Raw genomic sequence first — 20,467 nt, 5'->3', positions numbered from 1 at the left:
GTTTTTATAGTCAGTCCTGTTGCACAATCTGTATTCCTTCAAAACCAATTAATTGCCCAATCTCTACCCTATTTCTATCTCCTGATAATCTGGGTTCTTAACTTCAATTCTCCAGGTTCATTCACCAATGTTAGTTCATATTAGTGAGACCATATAGCATTTGTCCTTTTGTTTCTGACTAATTGCACTGAGTATAATGTCCTCAAGGTTCATCCATGTTGTTACAGGCTTCACGACTTTATTCTGTTATACAGCTGTGTAATATTCCATTGTATATATATATATATATATATATATATATATATATATATATATATATATATATATATATACCACAGCTTGTTTAACCACTCATCCATTGGTGGACATTTGGGCTGTTTCCATCTCTTAGCAATCATAAATTGTGCTGCTATAAACCTCAGCATGCAAATGTCTATTTGTGTTCTTGCCCTCAGGTCCTCTTAAAGCATACATAGTAATGAGATTGCTGGATCATACTGCAATTCTATACTTAGCTTCTTCAGGAACTGACAAATTCCTTCCAGAGTGGTTGTACCATTTGACATTCCCACCAACAGTGAATAAGTGTGTCTCTTTCTCCACATCTTCTCCAGCACTTGTCATTTTCTGCTTTTTTGATAATGGCCATTCTAGTAGATGATGTCTCATTGTGGTTTTGATTTGCATTTCCCTAATAGCCAATGAAGTTGAACATCTTTTAATGTGCCTTTTAGCCATTTGTATTTCCTCTTCTAAGTGTCTGTTCCTGTCTTTTGCCATTTTTAAATTGGGCTATTTGTCTTTTTGTTCTTGAGTTGAAGAATCTCTTTATATATTCTGGATACTAAACTCTTATCTGATATGTGTTTTCCAAATATTGCCTCCCATTGCGTAGGCTGCCTTTTTACTTTTTTGACAAGCTTCTTTGATATGCAAAAATGTTTAGTTTTTTTTCCATTTATCTATTTCTTTCTTCAGTGCTCATGCTTTGGGTGTAAGGTCTAGGAAACTTCCTCCTATTACAAAGTTTATGAGATAATTCCCTACAGTTTCTTCTAAAAATTTTATGGTCTTCACTCTAATGTTATGTCTTTGATCCATTTTGAGTTAATTTTTGTATAGAGTGTGAGATTTGGAGTTTCTTTCATTCTTTTGCAAATGGATATCCAGTTCTGCAAGCACCATTTATTGAAGAGTATACTCTGTCTGAGGTGGGTTGGCTTGACTACCTTATCAAAGATCAATTATCCATAGACAATTATCTGAACACTCTATTTTATTTTGTTGGTCAGTGTATCTATCTTTATGCCAGGTCCATGATGTTATGACCACTGTAGTATCATAATATGCTTTAAAGTCAGGTAGTGTGAGATCTCCACTTCATTTTTCTTACTCAAGATATTCTTAGCTATACAGGGCAAACTTCCCTTCCAAATAAATTTGGTTATTGGTTTTTCTATTTCTGCAAAATAAGTTTTGGGGGTTTTAATTGGTATTGCATTGAATCTATAAATAAGTTGGGGTAGAATTGAGATCTTGACTATATTTAATCTGCCAATCCATGAACATGGTATCCCCTTCCACTTATTTAGGGCGCCATGATTTCTTTTAGCAATTTCTTGTAGTTTTCTGTGTATAGGTCTTTTGTATCCTGAGTTAAATTTATTCCCAAATATTTTATTCTTTTGGCTGCTATTGTAAATGGAATTTTTTTTCTTGATTTCCTCCTCATATTGCTCATTACTAGTGTATAGAAAAGCTACTAATTTTGGGGTGTTGAGCTTGTACCTCGCTACTCTGTTGTACTCATTTATTAGCTCTAGTAGCTTCACTGTAGATTTCCTGGGATTTTTGACATATAGTATCATTTCATTTCCAATTCGGATGCCTTTTATTTTTTTTCCTTGTCTAATTGCTCTGGCTAGAACTTACAGCATAATGTTGAATAAAAATGGTGAGAGTGGGCAACCTTGTCTTATTTCTGAACTTAGAGGGAAAGCTTTCAGTCTTTCCCCATGGAGAATGATGCTAGCTGTGGGTTTTCATATATTCTCTTGATCATGTTGAGGAAATTCCCTTCTATTCATATCCTTTGAAGTGTTTTCATCAAGAAAGGACATTGAATTTCATCAAATGCCTTTTCTGCATCAATCGAGATGATCCTGTGGCTTTTCTGCTTTGATTTGTTGATATGGCGTATTACATTAATTGATTTTCTTATGTTGAACTATCCTTGCATACCTGAAATAAATCCCAGTTGGTCATGGTGTATAATTCTTTTAATGTGCTGCTGGATTCAATTTGCAAGTATTTTTTAAAAGGATTTTTGTATCTATATTCATTAGAGAGATTGGTCTGCAATTTTCTTTTCTTGCAGTATCTTTGTCTGGCTTTGGTATGAGGGTGACACTGGGTTCATCAAATGAGTTAGGTAGCCTTCCCTCCTCTTCAATTTTTTTGAAGAGTTTGAGGAAGACTGGTACTAATTCTTTCTTGGATGCTTGGTAGAATTCACATGTGAAGCCATCTGGTCCTGGACTTTTGTTTCTTGGGAGCTTTTTGATGACTGATTCAATCTCTTTACTTGTGATTGGTTTGTCAAGGTTGTCTATTTCTTTCAAGTCAATGTTAGTTGTTCATGTCTTTCTAGGAAGTTGTCCATTGTATCTACATTGTCTAGTTCATTAGCATACAGTTGCTTATAGTATCTTCTCATTACCTCCTTTATTTCTGTGGGGTCAGTGGTTGTCTCTCTTCCATTTCTCATTTTATTTTTAATTTTTTTTATACATGGGCAGGCATCAGGAATTGAACCTGGGTCTCCAGCATGGCAGGCAAGAACTCTGCCATTGAGCCACCGTGGCCCACCTTCTAATTTTATTTATTTTCTTCTTCTTCTCTCTCTTTTTTTTTTTTTGCCAACCTAGCTAAGGACCCCATCAATTGTATTGATTTTCTCAGAGAATCAACTTCCGATTTTGTTGATTTTCATGTTCTCAATTTCATTTATTTCTGATCTAATCTTTATTTCTTTCCTTTTGTTTGCTTTAGGGTTAGTTTGCTATTCTTTCTCTAGTTCTTCCAAGTGAACAGTTAATTCCTTAATTTTTACTCTTTCTTCTTTTTTAATATAGCCATTTAAGGCAATAAATTTCCCTCTTTGTACTGCCTTTGCAGCATCCCATAAATTTTGATACGTTGTGTTTTCATTTTCATTTGCCTCAAGATATTTACTGATTTCTCTTGTAATTTCTTCCTTGACCCACTGGTTGTCTAAGAGTGTGTTGTTTAGACTCCATATATTTGTGAATTTTCTGGTCCTCTGCTTGTTATTGATTTCCAACTCCATTCCATTATGCTCTGAGAAAGTGTTTTGTGTGATTTCAATCCTTTTAAATTTATTGAGACTTACTTTGTGACCCAGTATATGATCTATCCTTGAGAATGATCCATGAGCACTTGAGAAAACTGTGTATACTGCTTTTGTGGGGTGTAATGTTCTGTAAACGTCTGTTAAGTCTAGTACATTTATTGTATTATCAAACTCTCTTTTTCTTTACTGATCCTCTGTCTAGATATTCTATCCATTGATGAAAGCAGGGAATTGAAGTCTCCAACTATTATGGTAGATGTGTCTATTTCTGCCTTTAGTATTGTCAGTGATTGCCTCATGTACTTTGAAGCACTTTGGCTAGGTGTATAAATATTTATGATTGTTATGTCTTCTTGTTGAATTGTACCTTTTATTAATACATAGTGTCCTTCCTTGTCTCTTTTAATTGTTTTACATTTGATGTCTAATTTGTTGGATATTAGTACAGCTACTCCTGCTCTTTTGTGATTGTTGTTTGCATGAAGTATTTTTTCCCAACCTTTCACTTTCAACCTATTTTTGCCCTTGGGTCTAAAATGAGTCTCCTGTAGAAGCACATAGATGGGTCCTGTATTTTAATCTATTCTGCCAGTCTATGTCTTTTGAATGGGGAGTTTAAACTATTAACATTTAATGTTGCTACTGTAAAGGTTATACTTTCTTCTACCATTTTGTCTTTTGGATTTTGTATGTCATATCTAATTTTTTTTCTTGTTACTTTTACTGATAGTCTTCATTTCTAAGCTCTTCTCCAGACCTCTCTCTGGAATAAATACTAAAGTATTTCTTTCAGAACCAGTCTCTTGGTCACAAATTATCTCAGTGGTTGCTTGCCTGAAAATATTTTAATCTCCCCCTATTTTTTAGAGGACAATTTGCTGGATATAGAATTCTTGGTTGTCAGTTTTTCTCTTTTAGAATCTTAAAAATATCATACCATTACCTTCTCACCTCCATCATTTCTGCTGAGAAATCCACACATAGTCTTACTGGGCTTCCCTTGTATGTGATGGATTGCTTTTCTCTTGCTGCTTTCAAAATTCTCTCATTCTCTTTGCAATTATATACACACTAGGCAAGCCCTTAGGAAATGTGCCCCAGGAGACACTAACCTTTGTTTTGTGTTATCTTGAAGACATGCACACTTTATTTTTGAGACATTTTTAATAGTGTATTTTCTCTACCATGTGGTAATGCTTTGGTACTATTCATGGAGGATTGCTTATTCTGAAGGCTTTTTTTAAAATCCCATTCTCATGAATGAAATTTGGGGAATTTCAGGGGTCAGAGATGGGATTTGCTCAAGAGGGGCTTTGATTCTGCTGTAGAAGTTTCATGTAAATTAAAATCTTCATCAGATATTAATATGGAGGTGACACAGAATGCAACATATGCAGTCAAGTTACCACTCTGTATGTTTAGTAATTACTTTTTCTTCAAGGTATTTACATCAGAAAGCTTAGTCTGTCCTGCTTAATATTCAGTAGTACAAGTTTGAATAATCAGAACCTTGGTGAGACTTTAATATTTCAAAATTGTTAACAAATACCTCTAGGGGAAAGTCCATATTATTGAATTATGACAAATTTACTATCATGAGAGAAAACAAGTGTAGCCAGCCATCTTTAAAAATACCCCAATCACTGCTTCTCAATATAGAAAAGTCTAAAACTACATGTGGTTTATCATATAGCAAATCCCATCTCTGAACCATGAAATTCCCCTAATTTCATTCGTGAGTATGGGCTTTTAAAAAAGATTTAAAAAGCAATTTACAGCAGCATTCAGCTTTCCTAGGAAATACTCAGCATATTACATACACTTCTCTTTTTCTTTTAGTAAGCTAGACACTGGCTTCAGAGTTCATGGAACTGGGGTGGGACGGTGGAATAACCCTTTAAAAACCATTCTAGACGTTGTCTTTTGGCAGAATAGCAAGTATCCAGGTTAAAAATAGGAGGGTCACTTCGTTGTCTTTCAAAAAAAAATTTGTTTTTTGTTCCCTTTCTACACAAACCCCAGTCACCACTGCTCAGTGGAGATGGGAGAAGCTCTGCCCCTGCTCCTCCAGCAGCTGTTTTCTTATTGCTGCAGCCAGGCTTGAATAAGTGTGTGTCCTGAGGACTTCCCCAAAACGGCCTTTATAGACAATCACACCATGTGTTTTTTGTCTTTTTCTATATGTGAGATCGAGAAAAGAAAAGACTGGTGCTCTCTTAGAGGCAGAAGCCATCTCAGCATCTGAGCCACCATCTGACCAATTTACAGGGACCAAAGTTACAGGGAAACTGGGCTGCAGAGGCACTTGAGGTGGTCCTGTGAGCATCAGAATTGTGACATTTAAATTCTCTCTGCTGTTTACTGATCTGGTTGCTTTTTATCCTGTTTCCAGACAGAGTTTTCATTTTCTTTGGTTTCAATGTAATCTTTACACTGGGTCTTACCCTTGCATCTACCACATGATTCCAGTTTTTTTTCTTTCTTGTCCTGCTGACAGCTTTTTCTATCTTTTCACAAGCAGAACCCAGGCATTGCAGATATCTCCTAAAGGTGTCTCATGCAACCCGAAACAGCTCTGGAAGTCCTTTTCTTAACATTTATGGTCAGTGAATCGAGAACTGGAAGATTTAGCCCTGCAAATACAGCAGCCCTCTATACTTCAGTACATCTTCAGCTTGTGAAAACCAAACATCTTCTGGGCAATAGTTTTCCAAAAGCAGCTGTTCCACGTGCAATAACGTTCCCAAGGTGCTGAGTACACGCCAGGCCGGCCCCCCTCCACTCGCTCCCTCCTCTTCGACTGCCTTGTCTAGAAAGATAGTCTCCAGCAATTCCCAAGGTTCAGTTTCAATACCCTACACAGTTCATGTACCCAACGCATTGGTGGGATTTATTTTCAGAAAGGAAAAAACTGAATTTAAAGTACAGTCAAGGATAGGGAGGCAAATTGGACATTCAGGAAAATTTCCTCTCTTTAAAATGTGCAAAATACGGACTTGCTAACTATGGGAGATTTTCAATTTCCTTTACTTTATTGGCTTTCAGAAAAAACAAATGCCAATGCAACTTTCTTTTTAAATAAATGTCAGGTTAAAAAAGAGTCTATTTAAGAAAATTATAAAGTAAAATATAGAGCAAATGGAATGAAGATTTGGCACAATTTCTCAAGATGGGTTGTAAATGAAATTTGGAAAACATTGTTCTAAAAACAGGGTTTGGTGAAAATGTCAGAAAGCAAAGTGCTTTGAAATGGTTCTCCAACTTACCATTTAGAGGAAGTCTGCAGAATTATCCTTAGCTAAACTTTTCTCATGATTAATCCAGAATAATCCATAGATTTGGGACATTTTTCTAAATGGTAGTTTCATGCAGTTGGGCTAAAGGCAGATTCAAAAAAATAAAGGCAGGAAACACAGTATAGGACTCACAAAAAAAGTCAAAATCTTAAAAGTAATAAGAGAAAAAGAAGGAAGGAAGAAAGGAAAGGAAGGAAGGAAGAATGGAAGGAAGAAGAAAAGAAAGGAGGGAGGGAGAGAAGGAGAGAAGGAGAGAGGGATGGTAAAAGGGAGGTTAGGCGAGAGGGAGATAGGACAGGGAGATGGGAAAAAGGAGGTTTAAGGGAATAGGAAAAAGGGGTTCCATTCAATAAAATATAATTCATGAACTACTTGCACACTGGGTCTTATATTATTTTAATGGTTCCAATACCTAATAAGACACTTTAATTTGCACTCTTGATTTTGAAATATTAAACTCTTCTGACTCCATAATTCCAGGCTTATAATACATAGACATTATTCAATTTTCCATGTTATATATTAAAACATACAAACACTATGATTTTATTTAGTTAATTTCAAGATTAAAGATTTCTTTAATTGTAGTCTTGTATTAATTCTTTGTAGTTGCTAAAACTGCATAATTTATTGCTCAAGGGAAAACTTGTACTACTTGAGTCCCTATTAAAAGTAAACCATAGTCTTCCTTTGTGTCTGGCCTATTTCACACTGCAGGATGTCAAGAAGTTTCATCCATGCATCAAAACTTCATTCCTTTATACTGCCGAATAATATTCCATCATATGAATGGAATCATTTATCCATTCATCAGTTGCTGGATACTTGAATTACTTCCATCTATGAACAATGGTGTGCAAATGTCTGTTTGAGTCCCTGTTTTCAAGTTGCTTGGGTATTTATTGCTTCCAGGAAGATAGAGTAGATGTGCTTTTTCCTTTTCCCCTTACTAAGTACAACTAACAACCCTCGTTATATATAAAGCAAACTTAAGAAGACTGTGAAAGTGGAGACAAGAGGGAGGGTAAGCTAAGGGCCTTGGGAACTAAGAAACAACACAGTGGTGAGCTCTGTGAGTTTTCTTTTTGTCTCACATATATTAGACATGAAGTTGAACTTGGCAGCAACAAGGTAACACCAATGGGCACAGACAAAAAAATGGAAGCCCCAACAGAAGTGAGCTCTCTTAGCCAGTGCACCAGGTAAAGGGCAGCCTAACAAGACAGAAAACTCTGACAGCCGACTATAACCAAGCACCACACGCAAAAGTGTGGCCTCACCCTACCCCCAACAGCAGAGGCTGAGTGGGAAGCCTAACTTCTATCCTTGCCAGCCTGCAACAAGGTTCCCCAGCCCTCATGCCAAGCAGCATCAGAGAAGGCCAAGGAGTGAGCCACCCCACCAAGTGATCTCAGAGGAGGCCAGGCAGAGAGCAATAACAAAGGGCTCCTATTGTGCCCTGCCGAGGAGGTATCAGTGGAGGCCTAGTGGGGAGTGAAGAACTGGGAGCCGCCTTATCTTGGATGCGAGTGACGGCACAGAGGAGAACTTTGGATGGCCACCCCCATCTGGCAGTGATAAGGTGATGCCTTCTCTTCACCTGGCAGTGGTGTCCCAGCCAGCGAAAACAGAATGTTTAAATAAGATCCAGATTCTCAAATAGAATGCTCCCTATGTCCAGCTTTCAAGAGAAAATCACTTGTCATACCAAGACCCAGACTAATCACACACTGAATGATAAAAAACAATGAATAGGTGCCACTGCTGAGATGTCAGAGATGTTTGAATTATCTGATTTTTAAAGGTTTTTAAAAGCACCATCATAAAAATGAGCAATTAAGAACATGCTCAAAAACAACTAAACATAGAAAGTTCCAGAAAACACATAGAGGATATAAAGAACCAATGGAAATTTCAGAACTGGAAAATATAATAATCAAAATTACTAACAACAAGAAAAACCCTCAATGGGTGAACTTGCTAGCAGAAAGGTGGAGAGAGAGAAAAGAATCAGTGCACTTAAAGATCAAACTGTAGAAAATACTCAGTCTGCATAATAGAAGGAAGATAGCCTGCAGAAAAAAATTTACAGAGCCTCAGGGACCTGTAAAACTATAAATGAGATCTAACATTCCTGTGATTGGTATTCTGGAAGGACAGGAGAAAGAGGGTGGGACTGAAAAAGTACTTAAAGAAATAATGGCTGAAGACTTCCCTAATTTGGCAAAAGAATAAATCTATAGACTCAAGAAGCTGAGTGAACACCAAAGAGGATTCCCAAAGAAATTCATGTCAAGACACATCATTGTCCAACTTCTGAAAACAAAGGAAAGTAAAAAAAAATCTTGAAATCAGTGAGAAAGAAACAACTCCTATACCTATAGGGGAAAAACAATCAAATGACAACAGATCTCTCACCAGGAGCCACGGAAGCCAGAAGGAATCACTGTCACATGACGGAAAACTAAGGGAATTTGTTACCAGCAGAACTACGCTAAAGGAAGCTCGCTAACCAGAAAGAAAATGATAAAAGAAAGAATTTAAAAGAAAAAAATGTAGTAAGGGAAAATATAATAAGACATTCCTTCTCCTCTTGAGTTTTCTAAATTAAGCTTGACAGTTGCAGCCAAAGGCAAAGAAAAAAACAGTCTGATGTGGTTCTAGATTTTTTTAAAAGGAAATATTTAAGATAATTATTTTATAAATGGGGGAGGTTAAAGGGACATAAAAGGAGGCAGTGTTTCTGTATTCACTCAAAGCTATGATGACACCAGACTATGAGAAATTATATATATCACATAAGATAACCACTAAAAAAACTATATAAAAAATACACTCAAAAGCACTTTAGATAACTATAATTAAATATAAAAGTAGGGTGCATGGGTAGTTCAGTGGTAGAATGCTCGCCTTTCATGTGGGAGACCCGGCTTCAATTCCCAGACCATGCACCAAAAAAACAAACAAACAAAAAAACAAACAAACAAAAAAAACCATACATATATATATATATAAAAGCATAAGCATATAAAATATATATACATATTCTAATAGTTCTGCTTCTCTTACTGAATCCAGATACATCATATAAAGTGTATCTCTCATCATAATGGAATTAATCTAGAAATCAATAACAGAAAGTTAACAGGAAAATATCCCAGCACTTCAGAACTAAACATCAGTAACAGGAACGGAAAAGAGGGTTATCATTACAAGCCCTGCAGACATCAAAGGATAATGAAGAAATAATTAGAACACCTCTACAAACATAAATATGACAACTTAGATGAAATGAACAAATACCTCAAAAAACATGAACTACTACAACTACCCAATATGAAGTAAATAATTTGAATAGCCCTATAAATATTAAGGAAATTGATATCATAATGTTAAAACTTCCAACAAATAAATCTAAGATTTAAGATGAATTCCATACAATCTCTTCCAGAAACCAGAAGAGGTAGAAGCACCCCCCGATCACTTTTGAAGCTAAATGAAATGTCATTTTACCTGACACTAAAAACATAGAAAGATAGGACAAAAAAAAGTGAAAAACACAGGCCAATATCCTTCATAAATATAGACATAAAAATTCCTAACAAAATGATAGTAAACAGAATCCATCAATATATAAAAATAATTATACTCCATGGCAAGTGGAATTTATTCCAGGGATGCAAGGTCGGCTCTATATTAGAAAATCAATAAAAAATCCAACATATAAATAGGCTGAAGAAGAAAACTTAGGCTCATTTCAATTGATATGAAAAGGCATTTGACAAAATTCAGCACCTGTTCATAATAAAAATGCTCAGAGAAATAAAAATAGAGGGGATTTTCCTCAACTCAATAAAGATCATCTACAAAAAAGTTACAGCTAACATTATAGTTAATGCTGAAAGCATGAATGCTTTTCCCCTAAGATCAGGAACAAGGATTTCTACTCTCATCACTCTAGACATTCTAGCAAGTACAATTAGGCAAGAAAAGGAAATAAAAAGCATGCAGGCCAGAAAGGAAGAAACAATGATTATCTATGTGGAAACTCTAAAGGAATTTACAAAAAAATTCCTAAACTAATAAGAGAGCTCAGCAAGTTTGCATGATAAATACACAAAAATCAGTTGTATTTCTATATGAATACATGGACACCAAAATAAAAATAGAAAATTGCAAAGATTAGAACAAAGATAAATGAAATAGAGAATTTAAAAAACCAGAGAGAGAATCAACAAAGCCAAAAATTGGTTCTTTGAAAAAAAATCAATAAAATCAACTATCTCTGAAATACCTTCTTAGTAAACACTCAGGCCAGCACTTGCTTGACCAAACAATAGGATGTCCTAACTAGCCAACTTGACACACGAACTTAACTACCTCATGCTACAAAGTAAAACTTTCTGTCATGGTTCTCCACTCAACTCACAGCTTTAGGACAAGGAATGAGGCAGAATTCGAATCAAACCTGTTCTTGGTGACAGGTTTGAAGTTCCCCATCTTCTGAATATTTACAGGAAAGCTCAAGTAGAAATAGTCTCAGGGAAGTTCAAGAAAATGACTTTGAGTGAATGAAAACAAACCCTTACTTGCAGGAATTGCTTGAAGCCAGATGGTATTTTAATATGCTCCTTCCCCAAAGATTTGGAATTTGAGGGTTGAACACCTGAAAGTGGCCAGTGACTAAAAATCTGGCCCTGGAAAAACTTACATATCACCAAAGGATATTTTGAACCATGACAAAGAAACATTTTAGCCTGCAATGTCATCTTTTTGACCCAGGAGAACTGGGTTAAATCAAGAATATCATCTGATCACTTTGTTCTAATTAACCTGCAATCGTAATCAAGGTTACTGGTTACTGACCATCTGTTATATGTTGGGCACTGTAGTAGTTGCTAATTCTTCCCAAACTGTGATCATATTTGGTGTAGAGATGAAGAAACTGAGGCTTGGAAAGATGAAATAACTTGCCCAAGATTACACAGATGCAAGACCAAGTTAGGATTTGAAGACAGGTCAGTCCAAAGCCAGAGCCCACGTCCTTGACATTCTCTGATGCCAGAACCTATGCCAACCCCGCAGGGCTTTGGGAACTTTGTTACGTCACTGACATCCTTCACCTAGCAATGTAGCCACCCAGCCCAGACAGCAATCTCCTCACAGTGGAAAATCCTAACTCCTATTTTTTTCCCATTTTGATGAGAAATTCCTCCACAGAATAAAGTTCAATGACAACTTTAACTGCTAGGACCACCCTCATGGATCTGTAGGATCTATCTCATTTAATTTGAATGTCACAGGGAAAAATATTTTGTTACTCATGTTTTACTATTTAGCAAGCTCTTTCTTGAATATCATCTTACTTAATTGTTATAATAGGCATTGCCATGAGCTGGACAGAGTGAATGGTATTTGCTTTTACACATGAGGAAACTGAGGTTAGTCAGATTAAATGATTAGCTTGAGGTAACAGAGCTAGTAAATAGGAGAAACAATTCACATTTATCTCTTTCCATAGCACTATGCTGCAAAGTAGTAATCTTTGAGGTGGCTTTCAATATATCTTTCATTCCAAATATTTGATTATGGAAACAGATATTTTCAAAGAACACATTGCTTATTATAAAAGTAATAAATATTTATGGTAGAAAATTTAGAAACTATAACAAGGCAAAATAAAAATCAGATCTAATCTCATTACTCTAAGATATCGATATCACTGTTACAGTTTGTGTAAATCTGTCCAATCTTTGATCCATATCTGTATATGCTAAAACAAAGTAAAAACAAATGAGATCACTTATATGTGCTGTTTTAAGACCCTTCCCCCTTCTTAACTTTCTGTAGTACTTCAATATTATTCTACCATATTATTTTCCAAAGCTGCATCATACTCTATTGCATGAATGCGCCACAGAATGATTTAGTCAACACGTTATTTTAAGACAATAGTTTGTTGCAATTATACCCAATGCTGTGGCGAACATTCTAGGAGCTAAATCTTTGCACCCATCCTTGATCATTTTTTTAAAATAAATTCTTAGACCTGGAATTTCTTGGTCAAAAGGGCTTACAAAATAGTAAAGTTTTTAAGACACATTTGGATAATCCAAATTAATGTTAAGGTATCCTGTGACATGGGATTTACTTTATCAAATTTTTATAGCATTTTTGAGCTTGCACTAATTGCGATATCTATGGATTTTAATGCTAACTTTCTGAGCCAGATAATAAAATATACACGAGACTGTTCCTATCATTTCACTCTTTTGTAAGCACTGTAAAGAATTCACATCTACAGAGCATCAGAACTGAGGTACCCAGAGCTGCGGCGTGAGCTGCACTGGGTCAGTGCAAAACTCAAGCCGCCCCTAAGTGATTCTCACCTCTTAGTGTTCACTCCTTTGTGTATTTTCTGCCCCTTGGGTGCTGAAGGGACCTATGACTTGCTTCAAACCAACAGAATGTGGAAAAGGTGATGAAATGTCATGCATGTGGTTAACATGTTATTTGATGTCCCCTCTGCTGACCTAGGCTAAGGACTCTCCTTGGTGGCTTAATGAAATAAATGGCCATGTTGGAGAAGCCCAAGTAGCAAAGAGTTGTAGGCAGCTTCTTGGACCTATAGGTGGCTTCCAACTGACCACCAGGAAAAAGCTGGGGCTCTCGGTCATATGGCATCAAGGAAGTGGTTTCTGCTAGCCAACTGGATGAGTTTTCAGGTCAGTCAAGCCACTAGATGAAAACGCAGGCTTGTGAGACCCTATACACGGACCCATTTAAGCCACTTCCAGACTCCTGACCCACAGACACTGAGAAAATAAATGTGTACTGTTTTAAGCCACTTAATTTGTTCTTATACATTCCACAGCAATAGATAACTAATCCACCTACCTGTCCTGAATCCAGTGAACTTCTATGACTTTGACAGTTACCCTTTCAGCCCATTCTTTGCCTGGCCTTGAATCCTCCCCAAAGTAGATTTCCTCCTTCACATGTGTGATGATCCTGAGTGTGTTTATCCTTCAATTAATTCCCATCTTTCCTGGGCTCTGCTCTATACTGATGGGAGGCCGACCCCTGTGGAAGGCATTTCCCAGGCTGCTGCTTCGGTTGCTTTCTAGCTGATTTGGGCCAATAAGGGTCAGTAGCCAGAGACTAGAGGGTAGCAGAAGCCTCTCTCTCCCTATAGTCTCTGCCTCTGATAGTGGCTCTGTCTCCTCAGAGGCCCCTGCCACCACAGAAAAGACCCACTGTGGTTCCACCCTCTGTCAGTTTCCCTTTGCTCATGGGCCCTAGGAACTCCAACCACCTCCCTTCCTCTCTCTGGGCTAGGGGTGCTAGTAGCTCCTTTCTGTTGCTAATTTCTGGTTTATTTATTTTTGTATTTGGCTTTGAAGGTCTTTCAACACCTGCAAATTGATTTTCTGCATTAAATTCTATCTGCTATAAACAATTGCAGGGGTTCCTGCTTTTCTGCATAGACCCTGGCTGATGTACACTCCATGCCACTGAGTCTGGGCCTCTCTACCAGGGCTTCAGCCTGGTGCCTGGAGAATGCCGGCACCTATACCACATGTGCTGTATGAGCAAGGGATGGGCCCACACTGTGCTGTGGCAGTGCTTTTTCATCACGTGCCTCTCCCAGGTGTCAGGGAAACAGCAGCAAGTGGAACAGGGCATCTATCCTTGCACGTGAACAATTCAGGGGCAGGGGACAGACGTAGTGGCAAATAATTAGATCATTGTGTTAAATGCTACAAGAGAGGGATGGGAGTAGAGAGTTGGAATAAGTCCTGGAGGGTGAGGGTTGTGGTCAGAAAGGAGATGGAAGGGTGTTTCTGCTAGAAGGAACAGCTTGTGTAGAGGTACAGAGGCCTAGAAGAGCATGCTGGATCTGCTGTGAGCAAGAGTAGTCATGCTATCCAGTTGTCAGGTTTATTTTTAGTAAGCAACAAATTCTCAGTCCCCAAAACATTAAGTAGGCGTCTACCAATCTACAAACAATCCAGAGTATTTTTCAGTTCCCACGGGAGGAAGTAATCTCATTTTGCCAGTCCATGGCTCTTTCTCTTTCTTTACAGGCGTCTTTCTTCCCAAAGTTTTTTTAGAAGGAGAGCTTAATTGGATAACGGTGTCCCTGGCACTCAGTGGTCTCCCATGGAGAGGTCACTAATGGCTACAAGGGCAGGCAACAGGACGTGGTGGAAATAGAAGAGGCCAAGAGCAAGCATATCAAGCAGCAGGTGGGCCAGAGGGCTTTGGGTTTCATAGCCATGCCACCATTGCAAATTGCTTTACCTGTTTGACTTTCCTTCCGAATGGATATTACTCCTACTCAGGAGGGTAGGGCAAGCACCTGTAAAGCTAGGGTTTCTTGTTCATGATCTCATTTACTCCTCAAACAATCCTATGCATGAGGTTCTACTACTATCTCAAATTGTGACATTTAAAATCACCTGAAATTCAGAGAAGTTAAGTAATTTGTTCAAGGTCACACTGCAGTTGATGGGCAGAAACTTGAAAGTCCGTATCGCTAACCTTTACTTGAATGCATGGCAAAACATCTGCTCTGTGTCTGGTTTATTTGAGAAGCTCAAGGAATATAGCAAATTCCCTCCTTTCCCTCTCCCAAAGACTAGGAAGCTGAGTTACTGCCTCCAACCCTGATAGCACAATCCACAAGCGTGAGAAACAAAAAAACATCAACATAGATAAACTCTATGGAGCTGCAGCTCCACCAATTCCAGGTGGGTCCTGATTAGTTTATTCGAATCCTTTAAAAGAGGAAGATTTTGGAGAGAAACTCCAGAGCCAACAGAGAGAGAGCCAATAGAAACTTCAAAGCAGAGCCAACACAGATGCCAACCCTTGGAGAACACAGACACAGATGTTTGGAGAAGCTTGGAGCCCCTCAAACATGGCCATGAGATATTAAAACAAACCAGCACCTGGAGAGAACCCCAGGGAGCCAAGAGATGAAAGGCAGACCCTGAGAAGTGACGTGAGGAGCCCCCACAGGATGAGAGACTGAAAAATGGGAGCCCAGGAATAAGGGACCAGCAGATGCCACCTACATGACTTCTCCTAGACACAGTGACTTCCCATCTGACAGAGGTGTTTCAGATCCATTGGCCTTCCTTGAATTAAGATTATCTTCCCTGGATGACTTAGTGTGGACATTTTATAGGTTTAGAACAGTTAATTTGCAACTTATTAAATTCTCTTTTAAAAAGTCATTCCATTTCTGGTATCTCACACTGGCAGCATTTAAGAAACAAATACAATTACCCTCCAGAGGGACTCCACCCTTCTGCTACCCTCTCAACATTGAATAAAGATGCCTCTCTCCACATTTAAAAAAAAAAAAAAATCAACTCACATTATTTGCCAATTAGTCCTGAACTTTGGAAATGGATGCTTTTAGAAAATGAGATGGTTACTCAAACCTCAGAAGCCAAAAGATAACCAAGGAATCCCAATTTCACAGCAAACACACTCCCATTAAAGACACAGCTGGGAAACAGTTACACCCCAAATGACGTATTTTGTTGAATTCTCACCTCAGGAGGAATACACTATCATGTGTGTTTTATAGATGTTAAAACGGGCTCAGAGAAGTTAACTAACTTGTCCACATCACCCAAAGTGCCAGGGTTGGGGCCTGAGCCCGTGATGGGGGAAAGGCGCCCCTGGGCTCTGATGAGACCAGCGGCAGGGGTGTCTCCTACTCCCTTCCCTCAGCTCTCGGAGCCCCACCGATGAGCCCTGATAGCCGCAGTGCAGCCCGTTCTGGCAGGCAGAACGCCAGGGTAGAATCGCAGTTATACGTCCTCAATGTCAAACCCTCCCCGGAGGGCTCGAGGGTGTGGTGCTTTAGCAGCGCTTTCTTTTTTTGCAATGCTGGGATTTAGCGCTCAGAGCAGGCGCAGGGACACGGAGCCAACTGCACGCAGACCTCCACTAACATCAAAGAGTTAAGGTTCGGGCCTGTCGGCGCAAGTGCTTCCTGGCGAGCATGCGCACCCGTCACGCACACGTACACACACCACACACGTTCATACACACCACCTATAGCACACACACCACAAACTACACCACCCACAGCACACACCTCGCACGCTTCCATCACTTGTGCTCACGCATCTAGATGCTCCACACACACACAGATGGCACACACCACACCACCTACACCACACCCACCTCACACTTTTGATTCGCGCATGCCCACACACCACATACATATGTGCACCGCACACTACGCATTACACCACTCGCCCCCCCACCACCTCACAATCATGCATCACACGCTCACTCATCACACACGTGCTTCATATACATACATGCATCATACACCCCCCCCCCACATAGTATAGTAACACATAGCACACCTCGGGCTCTCTCATCACACGTGCACACTTACAGCACACACAGACACCACACAGACCACATCACGTACACACCACACAGATACCACACACACCTCTCCACCACATACCACAAATGCCATACACACACCATACACCACACAAACACAGTTTTGAGTTCGTTCACAGCCCGGCTGCTGCCCCAATCCCATTGAACCCAGGCTTTCGTAGGAGAAGCCTCAGACGGCCCCCTGAGGGGCTCTTTGCCTGCTCCCGGCATCCTTATAGCCTGCTTGCCAGATACCTTAACTAGAGCTGGAGAAACAGAAATCCAACTCCCATCCACCATCCCCCTGAAGATCAACTGTGGATCTATTTGTGAACTTCAAAATCTAAGGTGCGAGGTGCTCCGGCGCTGAGCAACCTGGGCTCTGGCAGCCGGCCGGTGCTCTGCCTCTTTCATGTGGTGAGAAGTTACGCTTCTCCGCTCTGCCCTCCTCTCCCCAGTGCTCCCCTGGAGCATGTCACTGTGCAGGGAACAGACATGCGTGTGAAGCCTGAGGGTTTACACCAGCCACGGGGCTGGTGGGCAGCTCAGTGAGGAGGGGGAAGAGAATCCACTCCGGGCAGGCAGAGAAAAAGTCTTCTAGTATGCTGGACTTGCTCTTTGGTGGGGCATGTTGCCTGCTCGGGAACCAAGGGGCTAAGGGACTGCTGTAACCACACTGCTCAGGCTTTCTTGATTATCCCTAGATTGACTCTTGCAATCTTGTGGCACAGGGAAGGCTGCTGCGCTCGCGTCGCAGCGTGGTCTTGTTTCAGCAACGTGATCTACATAGTCATGATACAGGTCTTCAATGTGGCGGTGGTGGGGCTTCTACTCCATCGAGGCTGCTACCTAGAGGTACTTTCCGCCCTTTGGAAGATTGTGTACAAACCATAAGCTCGTGGTCTACTAAACCCAGCATTCCCACCAGCAGATAAGAAGTGAATGAGGTGGGGTGGGGGTGGGGATGGGGGGCAGAGGTGCTCCTTGTCAGCCAGTCGGAGGCAGCAGGAGCCACCACATCTAGGGTCTCTGACTGACTCTGGCCGGGCACCCCCCCCCACTATTCTCCCTGGGGGCCGATAGTAGGCTTTCGGGGCCAAAACTTTTCCAAGAGACTTTCCAAACTTTCCTAAGTTCTGATCTCACTGGCCAATCAGGGCAGGCAGCAGAGAGAAAGTTCTCCTTCCTTGGTAGGTTTGTGGGACACATTTTGCCAAATGGGAGGCAAGATAACAAGCCAGAATGGGAGAAGCGAGATGGTATGACAATTTATGTTTGGTTCAACACTTCAAAGGCTATTTGTCCTAACACCACTATGATCCAGATGATGCTTAAAGCAGCAGCTTCTACTTTTGCCACAAGTGAAGTAGGTGGTCATAGTTTCCTTTAGGTTTTTGAATGAAATTTGAAGTTGTGGGAGGAGAGGGGCAAGGTAGAGGAAAGGTAGCAGCCTTTTCCTGGCAGGTGGAAAAACAATTGGGGGCCAGTGTTTGATAAGTCCTTGGGGTCCTTGGGGGACAAATGTGCTTGCTGGTTAGCAGGGTAGTCTCGCTAAAATTCAGCTCAGAGGTGCAGAGCCCTTTGGCCAGTAGCTTTCGCCTCACCCAAGACCAGGTCCCTTGCCTGTTAAGTCATTTTCGTTTTATATCAATTCATGTTTTGTTTTTTCTTTCTCCTGGCCCTCCTCTGTCAGCTTGATATAGAGTTTCAGTTGAACTGCTGGCTACTTGAGATGCCCCCAGCTTGAGCACGAGGAGCCTGAAGACAAGCCCCGAGCGAGGAGGCTCGGCTGTGAATCCAGCAGGTGGCCTTCAAATGTCTGCGGAAGGAGCTTGGCCAGGAAGCCTGTAGGAGAAGGTTCCTACAGCGCCGCTGGTCTGTGGTCACATTTCTGAACGCAACCTCCCAAGAATTGTGGGGTGGGCTGGATTTTGCTGCTTCCTGAGGGTGTGTATGTACCAAGCACCCCCCAATTTCAAGGAAAAACTCAGGAAATACGTGGTCCGAGGAGAAAGGAGCCTGAAAGGGTTTTTTGTTGTTATTTTGCAAGGGATCTTGAAGTGAATACCCAAAAGACTGCCCACACGATGAATGGAAGCATTCATTTCCACAGGGCAGCGGGGCCAGAGCCTGGCCTGCCGGGAGATCCTGCCCTCAGCCTCCGGCCGCCTTCGGTTCCCTGGCCACTTTTCTGTGCTGCAGGCCTGGCGGGGTGTGAGCCCAGAGGAGGTGAGCAAACAGACGCCAGGAGCTCCTCCCCTCTGAGCCCTGCTCTGAGATTGTCTTCTTCTTTTGGCCTTGGGCCATTTGCTTTGCTACTTCACCTCAGTTTCTCTATCTATAAAATGGGGATAATGGTGTTTACTTACTTACCTCATGAGTGTTATGGGAATTAATTAGTGCTTGCAAAGTGCTTTGAAGATGAAAAGTGTGAGGTGGCATCATCATTACTATTATGAAATATCTTCCACTGTTACCAGCCAGGTGCTGCCAGATTCAGGCAAGCATTTCAATCTGGGCTGTAAATGAGTCCCTTGCAGGCCCCCACACATGCACACACAGCCTCAGTGAAATATATGGAGGTGGAGAACCACCCAACTGGTGTCTCCTAGATTAGGACCCTTCCTATTTATAGAGACGATGGCAGTCAGGGAACTCGGCTATGAGAAGGGGCAGCGACCAGTAGCCCCAGTATGTAAAGTAATCTATGGTAGAAATGATTTAACAGGAGCATGGCCGGCCATTTCCACGTCAACCAAGGACTCGTGCTGCACAGCACAGATGCCTACTTATGACTAATTTTTGTCTTTACTCTTCTAGTAGGAGAAACAAAGCAGGTCGGGTATTTAAATTCTATCTGCTACCTTGACCTGCACTCGGAAATGCCTCTGCCAAGTTCCATGAGGGCCATGGAAAACGAAGAACATTCTCAGGGTTTAAAAGTCCCTGGAGATGTTAGAACCACCCCTCTTCTCAAAGGAGTGTGATCAGACTCGTTGGAATATTTAGAGACAGAAAAGAAGAGTTTTGTTAAACTGTCTTTTATTTGGGTTCTGTTTTGATTCCTTTAGGCTGTTTGGGGGAATGTTTTCTCATCCTTTTTATCTGTATCTGATTAAACAATGGTGTGTTGCAGGTTGTGCTTGTTAATGCCCTGAGTGTGTGTGTTTGGGGGCAGGAGAGGGTACCTGGGGCAAAATTACTAAGGAAAGAAAGGTCCGCAAGGGGGGGCGGAAGAAATCTGTTGCATTGGAGTCTAAACCTAACTCCAATGGATGACTTCTTCAAAAGTTTTATGTTTTGAATATAGCATATACAAAATATACTTAAATCTAATTTTGCCATGAAAGAAAAAACAGACAACATCCCAAATTCCAAC

General features: G+C 40.4%; 1 pseudogene; it reads right to left on the bottom strand.

Annotated features, from left to right (window-relative positions):
* LOC143668586 (SIN3-HDAC complex-associated factor-like) overlaps positions 1-6,065 on the bottom strand; it is a 135,211-nt pseudogene extending 129,146 nt beyond the window's left edge.
* Between the last annotated feature and the right edge of the window lie 14,402 nt (positions 6,066-20,467).

This window comes from Tamandua tetradactyla, chromosome 24 (assembly GCF_023851605.1).
Source record: "Tamandua tetradactyla isolate mTamTet1 chromosome 24, mTamTet1.pri, whole genome shotgun sequence".
Taxonomy (NCBI): Eukaryota; Metazoa; Chordata; class Mammalia; order Pilosa; family Myrmecophagidae; genus Tamandua; species Tamandua tetradactyla.
Note: the sequence above shows the minus strand (reverse complement) of the source record. Positions and strands in the feature narration are given on the sequence as shown.